Source organism: Acomys minous, assembly GCF_964271855.1.
Source record: "Acomys minous genome assembly, chromosome: 8".
Lineage (NCBI taxonomy): Eukaryota > Metazoa > Chordata > Mammalia > Rodentia > Muridae > Acomys > Acomys minous.
The window spans coordinates 88,515,136-88,526,932 of NC_140489.1; the positions used below are offsets into that span (position 1 = coordinate 88,515,136).

An 11,797-nucleotide genomic window follows, 5' to 3' on the forward strand; every position below is an offset into this window, starting at 1 on the left:
AGGCGGATGCCAGCAGGTCCTACCTCCAGCTCATGAGGGAATGGCTGGACAGGGACACAAAAGGTTACCCTCGAAAGGGAAACAGGACACACCAGCCAGCCAGATGGACAGACAGACAGGAGATGGCGCCTGAAGAAGTAAGGCCAATGAAAATGCTAACTTGGGATCGCTAGCTCCAGGGCGTCACAATACCCGGTGTGATGGCTGGCAAGATGGCTCAGCAGATAAAGGTGCCTGCTGCCAAGCTGAACAACTTGAGTTTGATGCTTTGAACCCACATGGTAGAAGGAAAGAACCGACCCTAGCAAGCTGTCCTCTGACCCCTAAATGCGCACGCCCACACATGGGTATTTCAGAAGCACACACTAAATAAATATGTTTTTGTTGTTTGTTGTTTTTTTTTTTTTCAATGATACTCCAAGTAAAAGCAGCAGGAGCCAGGAAATTTTCTTCAGATCAAGAGACAAGTGAATGCCCAAATTCAAACAAACAAAACAGACATGCACTGTGGATCGGATCGGGAACAAGCCACCCTCAGCCACAGCGACAAGGCGGGTTTCTGAGAGGTCTCTGACATTTCCCCTTATATCCAGCTAATGCATTTTACTCAATATTGAGTTTCGACTGAGTTAACAAATTCTAATGGTGTACTTATGATACATTTCCACTAATTCACACAGTCACAAGTATGGAAGTTGTGGGTTCCAGACAGTCTGGGGATAGAAGGGAGGCTGGTAAACAATTTAAAGCGTATCCCAGGGATGAGGTAAACAAGGACTCCTCCTCGGGCCTGAGTTCCTCTCAAGGCAGCCAACCTCCCTTTCTTCATTTCTTTTTCTTTCTTTTTTGTTGTTTTTATGTAGTGGAGGTAGTAGGTTTTTTGTTTGTTTGTTTGTTTCTTTGTTTGTTTTCAATACAAGGCTCAGTTTGTCCTCAAACTCACTGTCACTGAGGCTGGCCTTGAGCAGTGTACTGGCCCTCCTTCCTCTGCCTCCTAAGAGATGGAATTACAAGCACGGGCCACAACATCTGGCACGGGATCCCCTGGAACTGAAGTCACAGATGATTGTGAGCCACCACGTGAGTGCTGAGAATGGAACTCCGGTCAGTGCTCTTAACCACTGAGCCTTCTCTACAGCCTGATTTTCTTTCTATTACAAAAGTCATGCATTCCTATAGGAAAATTTGGAACACACAGAAGCACAAAGGAGCAGGGGAGAGAAATCCCACGGCTCCCAGCCATACTCAATGCCTGTTCAGTTTAGCCTGCTCCCTCCCACAGACCTCCTCTGACTTTTTCCTCTCAAACATAAGTAAATGAAACTGTCTGTATGACTGTATATTTTTGGTTCCCAACCCCATACTTAGGAAATGCTTAAACTCCCAGTGTCCAACCCCAGGAACTAACTCCTACTATCCAACTATACGCAAATTTTAAAAGTATTCATAGGAATTCTCTCGCAAGACCAATTTGAAGCAAAATCTGGTCAGTATTTTACATCACTAAATATATTTTGGTCTGAAAAATAATATGATTACTTGTCCTGTGCAATCCTTCATAAAGCTGCCATCTCCCTAATTTACAATTAATCAAACCATCTCCCCGCCTCTGAGATCATCAGCACAGACCCTCCCAAGAACGCAAACCCGTCATTATAATGAGGAGGTCTGCGTCCTCACCCGTGGCTTTCCTTGCTAGAGCGCCCTGTGGGAACAGCACACAGCTGCTAAATAAGGCGCTGAGTTCAGAGCCCGAAGGCTGAGTTTAACCACCAACCTCTGGCGGCCTCCCACTGCGGCCAAGGGTCTCTCTCTCCCACCTCCTTCCCGGGAGCCCTGCTCCCCTTATCCCACACACCAGGGAGTTAAAAGCAAAGGCTGAGTGGTGACACGGCAGATGAAAGCCTTAGAGTTCAGCTCCCTGGGTTTTGCCCTCGTGTACGGGTGTGTAGACACACACACACACACACACACACACACACACACACACACACACACACACACACACCACTCTGCTTCTGTCTTGTCTGCGCTCCATGCTTGGGTCACCTCCTAGAATCGCTTTCTGCAATGCCGCCTCTCAGTACAGCAGCTGCCAAGGTGTCCGCATTTTCCAAGAGAGGTTCCTCATTAATTCCTCCCCACCTCACCCCCAACAGTCAGTCTAGCTACATAAATTTTCTTGGTATGCTCTTCATTGGATATGTCTTCTACCAGGAAGTTTACTTTTTTTTTTTTTAACCATTTTTTCCTGAACTTTGGAGCTGACAGAGGATTTGGAAGTTATCCAGCCTTAAGCCCCATTTGATAAATGAGGAGGCTGAAAGCTAGAGAGAAAGTCTTCCCTATGCCAAGTCGAAGCCAGACATTAGCAGGATCGGGGCCATCCCAACAGCCCATACAGTCGTGATGGGCTCCCAAAGCCCTGTGTCACAATTTCAACAAATGCCCAGAACAAGTACACACCAGTCAGCGACATGTACAGGAAATGCCACTAGAGCACTAGCCTGGACACTCAAGCCTGCGGAGCAAGCCCCTCGGGCGAGCAGTGGGAGATTTTAAATAATTCAGTGCAGCCACCATCCTATAGTTGAGCAAGTGGGGGGGTTGTTTCAGCACACACCTGGGCAGCCGCTGTGCTCCTGGCTCTGTGCCAGTAAGGGGGAAGGGAGGGGGTCTACCAGGAGAAATCTACAGGGTTCCAGCTTCAGAGGCCCAATGCCCTGGGACAGGTGGGTAAACAACACCCAATTAGTATAGCTGGGCTCTCTAGAGAGGCATAGAGAACACCACAGTCCAAATAACACTGGCTGGAAAGAATGGATGAGATCCGCCCTCCCCCCCCCCCAGAAGCTCCCAGATCAGTAATTCTCCTGGAGCCACTTTCAGAATCACACACATCCACTCGAGTTACCTATGCCTACAGTCATCCTGCCCAAGGTCCCCTCGTAACTCATGCTCCTAATCAAGGAAGCCCATGAATGCGCCACCTGACATTACAATGGTCTGAAGGCTGAAGCAAGGCAGGGACTGAGCGTACTCAGTGACGACAAGACGATGATAATGGTGGTGGAGACTGTGGTGACTTTAATGACGGTGATGACTGTGGTGATGGTAATGGTGATGATGGTGAGCAGGATGGCGGTGATCGCTGGGGGGAACAAGTATCAGTGGTGAGAGTGACGGCCCATGGCGATGAGAGTCATGATGACCACCCTGATGGCATGGAAGGGAGCTACAGGCTACAGGGAACCCCTAATATTGCAGGGGAGGAGGAAGGTGGGTTCCCCAGCTGAGAGGCCCTGGAATTCCTCACCTGTGTTTTAATTCCTCCAACCCATTCTCACTAACATGCCCAAACAACAAGTTCTCAGCTGACAGCGGGGCCAAGGACCACCAGGCCACGTTAATTTTAGGTTCAGCAATGGATTGGCATTAGGTACAGATGATCGCAAGAGGAGCAGTCCTTCATCCACGCTTTCAGGATGAAGGCAGTGGCATCCTCCAGACAGGCCTGAGTTCTGACATGGGTGTCTCCCAGAAAGGCTTGTTTCTAGTTTCACTGACGGAAGAAACCAAGGCAGCAGCCACAGGTCACAAACCACACCTGGAGGCTGTGGCTATGTCCCTGTCAAGGCTGTACCACCAAGCACAGGACCCACGTGGATACCGTGGAAGGTTTTTTCTTTTGTTTTTAACAAACTACATCATGCCCAGCTACATTTGGGCAGGGATGGTGTGGGAAAGCTCGGCTTGGACCTCAGGCTGGACAGCGTTCACTTGGCCAGTAGCATCTATTAACAGTCCTCCATGGTACACAGAAAACAAAACAAAACAAAACCCCTGCACGATGCTGGAAATGATTGGTTTTTAAGAGGTTCTCTGTTCCCTCCAAAAATGAATTACAGGGAAGCAAATGGAAAGGGTAGGAGTAGTGGGGGGGGGGGGGTGAGGACTGCCATCAATTCCGCTTCCAGGAAGCATTCTTTAAATGCAAAGAGAAAGCAGAGAGCTGAGCATTCCGTCGCTGCGGGAGGAGCATAGTACTGTTCGTGATCACACTGTTATGGGCCAAGTGTGAGCACTCCTTGTGGTCCTCCTCGGCCTGAGAACACCCCAGCATCCAAATGCACCAGGTGTTTTTCCAAACACTCCTTGGGGCAAGGGACAGGAAGCCCAGCCTCACTGGGCTGGAGAAGCAACCCGCAGAATAATCTGGGCAGCCCAACGGATGTTAGGGTCCCTGCTGGGGCACGAGGAAACCTGAGAAGGGGCTCTCAGAAGCCATGAGACAAGCAAGAGCCAAAATGATAGTCTTCCAAAGTCCAAACCCAGACCTTTCCTGGCTCCCCTCCAGTAGCCTTCTCTCTCTCTCTCTCTCTCTCTCTCTCTCTCACACACACACACACACACACACACACACACTTCTCTCAGTCTCTTCAGCCTGAATTTGGAAAGGAATACCTAACAGCACAGAGGTGCTACCATTCAAGGAGGTTTAACCGGTGGCAGTGGCCACAGACATGTCACCTGTCTTCTAAAACAGGTTCAGCTGGGCCCAGAACCTTTTCAGACAATACATCAGAGAGCATGGACTGTGACTGGGCCCCAAGTCCCTCATCTTCTCCCAGGCTAATTTGCAAATGGAAGGAAACAAGACATCCTCATGGTCTACCGTGAGAATTGCTTACATCACTGGGAAAGAAGCAACCTGTGACCTGGTGGTATGTTCTGGAAGCCTGAAGTCTGAGCACTACCCGCATGGGGTACACAGGTGGACCACTCTGTGCCTCTGCTGGTGCACTTGTCAAAGAGGGCATCTTCCTCTGGTAGCTTTTTTTAGTATTCACAAGTGCAAGGAAAACACTGCTTCCAAAATGCACAAAGCATCGGTGCGTGCCTGGGCACTCCACCACGCCCTCTCCCCAAGGATACCCACTCTCACTACTTACTTCTCAAGAGAATGCTCTACAGTGTGAAATCTAGCCATTTCTGCCAGCTGGACCAGACATGGAAGCAAAGGAAGACACATTGTGTACCACCCTTGTCCTAAAAGATGCTGCCTTGGCTTAGGAAGTGACAGCAAGTCTTGTACAGGAAAAGCTGAGCATCTGGCCAGGCCAGATGATACTGAGCACATAGTGACCACCAGAGCAAGGCAAAAGGCCTGGTTTAGTTTTTGGTTCTTCAGCTTCCAGTACAGATAGCCTTAGGCTGTTTAGTTTGCTCTAGGATTTTTCAGCTTTAAATCTAAAAGGCAAGTTTGCTGCCATTTGCTTCCCAAGTTCTTTGTGAAATAAGACGATGCACGTAACCAGGCCCCCACATCACCCGTACCCCAAATTCCACTTCTCTGCTGGGTACTTGCTCTTCTAGGTAGATCCTTAGATTGAAAAAGGGTTGTGATAAAAGCAACTCCAGGCAGCCCAGCTAATATCCTGTGAGCATACCTTGGGTACCAGCGCTGTGCTAGGTACAGGCCAGGGATATTGGTAAGCGAGCTCACCATGTGGAAGTAAACAGGACATGCCCAGTTCTCTCCATCAACACAGAGATGAAAGGTCAACTATACATGGTAGGCTCCAGGAAGGGAAGATGTCCCTTGACTCAAACCTAGGAAGGGGCAGGAGGGAAAAAAGGTAAAGTCACAGAATCTAACCACAAGCAGCCGTGTGGAATGGAGCTTGGGCCAAGGAGAGATTGAACATGAAGATGAAGCATCATTCAGAAAAGATTCAGGGAGCCTTCGCCAGATGGTGGCAATGGTTATATAACTGTGAACTGATAAACAAAAACAAAACAAAGAAGCAAAAAGCAAACCACCATTGAACTGTACACTTAAAATGGGCATAACTTTATCTGCGTGACAGTACAGCATTTCAGAGGTAGGAATCTTATAGCATTCTAGAAGAAGGGGGTGGGACAGTCAGAAGCCACCTACCCCCTCCACCCTCCAACCCTCTCCCAAGTATCCACTTAAAGGGGATTTCTCTCAGAATCCCCCTTGCTCCAAACCTGGGCAAGGGATCCCCTATGTGGGTCCCTTGAGCCCCAAAGGCTTTTGGATGGTTTTCCTACCCCATCGCCAGTTCAAGACCTTAAATTTTGCAGCAGCAGTAGAAAAGCTTGGGTCAGTTTTCCCAGAGCCTGACTGGAAGAGACTCACAGGAGGTGTGGGAAATAACACTCACTCTGAAAGATGACAAACCTGAGAGGGGAGGAGCAAGATGACCAAGTGTGCATCCTCTACACAGAGTTGCTGGTGGCAGGTCTGAAGTGAGGGAACCTGGAAGCCAGGCTACATGGGAGGCAGAGGTTCTGACTTGAGGAGAACAGGCCGGCACTCCAGATTCACTTGGAAGATTCACCAGGTGTAATGAGGGACAGAAAAGAGCCCTCCGTCCCTACTGAGGTACAGAGCTTTAACAAATGGGGGCAGAGGGTTGTCTAGACAATGGTAGAGGGTGTGGCCTCAACACAGAGAGCTCTGGACCTGCTGGGACAGACACCACGAACCCCAAATCCCACCCCAGAACATGGAACCCGGGCTGCAGCTAAGGGGGTGACACAGGTGTGTGTCGCCTACCAGTTTGAGGGAAGCAGGCAGGTGCACTGCCTGTACTATTCCTGCTGAGGGATTCATGCATGGCTGAAGCAGACTTAGAGCAAGGAACGGTTCCAACGGAGACCCAACGATACTGGAGCAAAATCCATGGAGGCTGTGCAAGTTGCGTTCCCTCACCACCATCACCACCTCCAGGCCTGCTTCCATTTTAAATTTAATTGGCAGTACAAGAGGTTTAGCCTAGGGCTTCAGGCATGCCAGGCAAAAGATCTAACATGGAGCTCAGCCCCACCCTTTTCTTCTTTTCCTTAGGATCATGGGAATCTTCACTCTGGTGTGGTTACCAGTCTTGAGCTTTCTTAGTCAGAGACCCATTGCAGGCCCCTGGAGAAGACTGTGGGGATGGGGAGAGGTCAAACTGAGCTGGCCCCTCCACCTCCAGGCTCCCAGCTGCTTGCCAATTTAGACTCTACTTAAAACACCACACACACACACACACACACACACACACACACACACACACACACACAGAGAGAGATACAGTACCGGGAAAGCAGAGCCACTAGTTAGGGAGTGCTAGGGAGTGCTGGGGGTGTGGCAGATTTGTTAAGGTAAAGGAAAAGAGCCCTAAGCCCTGTCTCCTGCCCCCAGGCTGGCAGAAGAGGGTATCCCAGGAGAGCCTGGAAGAAGGGACGCTTCTGTTAGTCATGGCTCATAAATGCAGAGGTATAAAGCATTGCCTGGGAAATTCATTTTTGTCAAGGTAGGGCTTTCTAGTGTGTGTGTGTGTGTGTGTGTGTGTGTGTGTGTGTGTGTGTGTATAATTTCTTTAGACTCACACCTTGCTCAACAGCACCTAGGAAATGTCCCACCTGTCAAACTAAATTGATTACCTGAAGTTATAATATTACAGCCTGCCCCTCTAGAGCATCTCTGTATATAATTACATCCTCCACAGGCTAAGAACCTAACCCAAAAGGAGCTAACTATAAGAACTACATGAGATTTACAGATACACAGCCACCCTGAAGAAGCCCCCCAAAAAGGCTGTAGGTCTGAGTGAGGAGCCCCAAAGCAGAGCACAATTAAAACCTCCAAGTGTCAGTCATGCTAACTCCAACCAGGCCCTCCCTTCCTGAGCACAACGACATCAGGCCCTGTCAAAACACTCAAAAACCATACATAATCCTCATCAAGCCTGGGCCAGCAACTCATAAACTGAAAGCATTCTCCCACACCAGACAAGCATGGTTTGGGACTTGCTGGAATGCATGGGTCTAAGACAAACCGGATCCCAACCTAGATAAAGAACAGAGTTGCCAAATAGTTTAACCTTCAATCCCAAGTAAACATTGGAGCTCCCTGGGAGGGCCTGGGATTATCGCTGGACTGTAGGTAAACGCCCCCAGAAAGGACAATCTAAAGTCTTAGAACGAATTTGAGAGGGAGACATATGAAAAGAATCCTGTTGTCCAGTCACTGTGGGACTGGATGTGAAAGGCAAGCCCTTGGGGTTCTGAGCACCGAGCTTCAAAGCTAAGAAGCATGGGACCACCACTTAGCAGAAGAAATACATCTTCTCCAGGTAAGGATGGAGCTGGCCCAGCAAGGGCATAGTTGGCCAGAGTTCATCTGGGCTGTCCACCTGCTCTAGCTCTCTCCAAGCCTTCCAGACATCCATCCTCAAAGGCATGGCTCCTGGCTTGTTATGACACACTGACAGCTATGTTCTACCTAGGAAACAGTGTAAAAGTAGGGCTCAAAGGAGCAGGCCAGGCTAGGCTGGGGCACTACATCCCACTACAGGGAGAGGCACAGCCCCTGGGTCTTCCCATTGGCACATTATCCAATAAAACCTCAAGAGCTTGGTAATTACAGGCACTTTCAAAAGTGAAACAGAAATAGATCGAAGGCCAAAATACTGGCTTGCTTGAGACAAAGGGCTGGCTTTAACTAGGAAAGCAAAACAAAACAAGACAGCGTTTTGGTTTGTCTTCTGAGCTGAGAATGTCAGGCTGATTTTTAAAAATGATTATTGAATCTGATTTGGGGGAGATAAGATTCCAATCAAAACCCATTTTCTCTTTAGGATATAAAAATCTCCTGATAAGACTCAGAACAGGTGGCTTTTTAAGTAAGTCCCTGCCATGAAATCAGGATTAAAAATCAGCTTATGACATCCCTGGACAGCCATCATCTCATAGACCTCAGTGCTCTGGAGACAAATCCAAGAATGAACCCAAACCATTGGTTTCTGCTCCGGTGCCTCAACACCTGCCAAGACCTTCTCGCTTCTTACAGAATACAAGTCAGGAGCACCACGGAGCACGCAGCACCCTGGAACACATCCCATACAAAGGCAGTTAGCAGGCATCCCTACCGGAGCTCCGTTTTGAGAGTGCCTGGCACCAAAAGGGTCTTTGCAGCCCTTGCTTAAAGGCTGTTTTTAAATTGGGGAGGGTCCTGAGGACAACAACATACTGAAGGGAAGGGAGTCCAGGGATCTGGTAGGGTCAGAGCAGCAGGCCCACACTGCCTCCCTGGTTGGCGCAGAGCCAATGCTGAAGCGTGGTGGGCTGAGGTGCCAAGAACAATATGCATATCCAGGGCAGTGTAGTTTTTTTTTTTAACCAGGTTTTTATATATATATATATATATATATTTTTTTTTTTTTTTTTTTAAACAAGGGATGGAATTGGAAGGAGGGGTGCCACCCAGATCTCAGCCTCCTGCATCAGGCTGACTGCATGGAAGCTGAGCCACGTGAGGCTTGGGGGTGGGGAGGATAGAAGGTATCCAAAACGGTTTGGAGTCCACGGAAACTGCCTCTCCTGGGTGAACTTACTAGTGGCTGGAAGAGAAGGTGGCTTCCTGAATGACCAGGCCGGGAGAAAGGCTCCAGAAACCCTAGACTGCGTGTCTACAGAGACTGCCACTTTCCCATCGCAACTCTAATTCCACAAGCGACATCCTTCAGGCACTTGTTGAACAAAAGGACTCCCAAGTGTAGTCCCAGCTTTCCGAAATCCTGTCTGGACGCGGGATCCTTCCGGGCTGGTGCTGCGCGCAGAGGGCTCCCGCACACCTAAAGGCCCCACCACACATCCGGCGAGGTGCGGCGAGGTGCGGAAAGGCGGCAGCGCACCCAGTCCCCTAAACTTTCTCTATCTCCATGCTTTCGCTGTGAAGTTAGAGCCAGGAAGGAGGCACAAGCCACCGCAGAGGAGGAAATGAGAGCGTCATCAGCAATAAAGGCAAAACAGATTTCTTTTTAAAGAGATGAGAATCCAATGAATAATGAATAGCGCCTACTGTGTGCAAGGCTCTAGATCAAGAACTACACGTAGTGCGTTCTCATTCTGTCAAGATAGCTCCAGAAGGGACGTCCCCATATAACACAGACACAAAGTACTACGACCCAACAAGGTGGCCGGTCTCAAGCTCAGGTCTCAGGGCGGGTAAGGAGAGAGGCCAGGGTTGGGTTGGTCTTTCCCACTGTCCCAGAGCTGATCACTGCCACGCCGGTCCCCATCCCTCTTCGAAGCACACAAACGTCCCACGTGGACCTTGTGGACCTGACCCCCCCCCCGGGGGTGGGAATCATTGCCTGCTGCCCTCCAGGCAGACACTGTGCCCATCAGGTCCTAGCTGTATGTAACCTCAGGTTCCTGAGCTACGCACTGCGCCCAGCAACACCAACCCGGGGCTCAGCTTGCGAACCCAGACCGCCCACGCCCACCCCGCCACCCCCACTCTGCGCACAGCGTCTCCCCCTCAACACTCGCCCGGCACTAGTCCCCACCGGCAACTGCGCCCCGACACAAAATTTCACAAACGCAGTCTGAAAAGTGCACATCCCATCGAGCACACGGATCCCCACGAGGACACGCCATACTAGAGCCACGCCACCGTCCGCGGGCAGCTGCAAGCCCACCAGGCAGAGGAACAGGCACCATCAGTACCAGCGCACACACCCGCGCACTCACACAGCCCGGGTCGTAGAGAGCGGGAGCACTCATGCTCCCTCCATACAGCCCCGCGGCCCCGCAGCCGCCCCTTCCCTACCGGCTGCGGCTCTGGATGCGGTCCGCTGGCTTCTCGAGCCCAAGTTCGGTGGTGGCCGAGGCTGGGGAGGTGACGGGGAGTGCGGGCGTCAGTGCGCCCTCAGCCGCCGCGCCAGACCTGCGACCTTCGCCGCTCGGAAGACACAAAAGGATCCGCCGGCCCAGGAAGGAGCGAGGTGTGGGCGACCGCCGCTCTGCAGGTCCACCACCCGCAGCCGCCGCCAGCCCGGGAAGGAAGGGACGAGAAGGCGGGACCCGGAGGCGGAGGCCCGGGCGGGGCGCATGGCGGGGGCGGGCACTCAAGTTTTCACGGACCCGCCCCCTGTCGTGACCACACCCCCGGTCTTAGTCCCACCCCGGTCGCAGACTGGCCACGCCCCCGCCCCGTGCCACACCCACTGCTGAACCCGCGGTGCCCCAACCCTGGTCCTGATATCACCCTGACCACTCGCGGATTCACAGCGCAGCAGAGGTCCCACTGGTGTCCGATCCACTGGGACTTGGGGGCGTGGGAGTGGGGGCTAGGGGAGGGGCCGAGCACTGGTCCCACCTCCTTAACCCTTGGCCTCTGGCCTGCGGGTAGGGAGAGGCCAAGAGGCGGTGCCCGGAGGGACGGGCCTTACGCCAGCGCCCCCGCCCCAGCCCCCGTCCCCGCCCCCGCAGTCCTTGGCAGGAAGTGCGGTCCTAGTGGCCAGAGAGGCTTGAGTCGCCCTAGGCACTCCAGCACCTTCTGGGACGCCTGCCAGGCCCTCCTCCCTCTCCACGCCAGCCCCGTATGCACCTATCATCCACCTTCCCGCGCCTGGTTTAAGGAGAGAGCCTGGCCTGGAAGCGGGAAGACCCGAGTTCCAGTTGTAGTTAACTTCTGCCAACTCATGCAGCCATCTTGCCAAGAAAATCCTTAGATTCCCTCAGCCTCAGTTTCCCCACATATGAACTGGAAAGTGAGGAGGACTAAGACCCTACTTTGGGTCTTTCCCTCCCTGACGTTCAGGGTGGTTTCAGTTTCCTGGTAAGGAGGGGCGCTTGGTTGATGTCTCCTGTATTAGGGACAGCTGGCCTTCTGGGTCCCAGGGAAGGGCACAGTGGTTTTTTCCTTCAGACTCCCAGCATACCCTGGCAGATTGCACCTGCCATGCCCACCCACTGCAAACATCCCAGAAGACAG

The 11,797-nt window shown here is 51.6% G+C and overlaps 1 protein-coding gene across 2 annotated transcripts in view; it reads right to left on the bottom strand.

The window, feature by feature from the left end:
* Positions 1–10,766, bottom strand: part of HPCAL1 (hippocalcin like 1) — a 105,218-nt gene extending 94,452 nt beyond the window's left edge. Inside the window, exon 1 of one of the 2 annotated variants that reach the window (XM_084793775.1) lies at positions 10,631–10,766. The gene's annotated coding sequence lies outside the window, so the exon portion shown is untranslated. The remainder of the gene's footprint in view (positions 1–10,630) is intronic. The other variant, XM_084793777.1, reaches the window with a different exon arrangement.
* Positions 10,767–11,797: the final 1,031 nt, after the last annotated feature.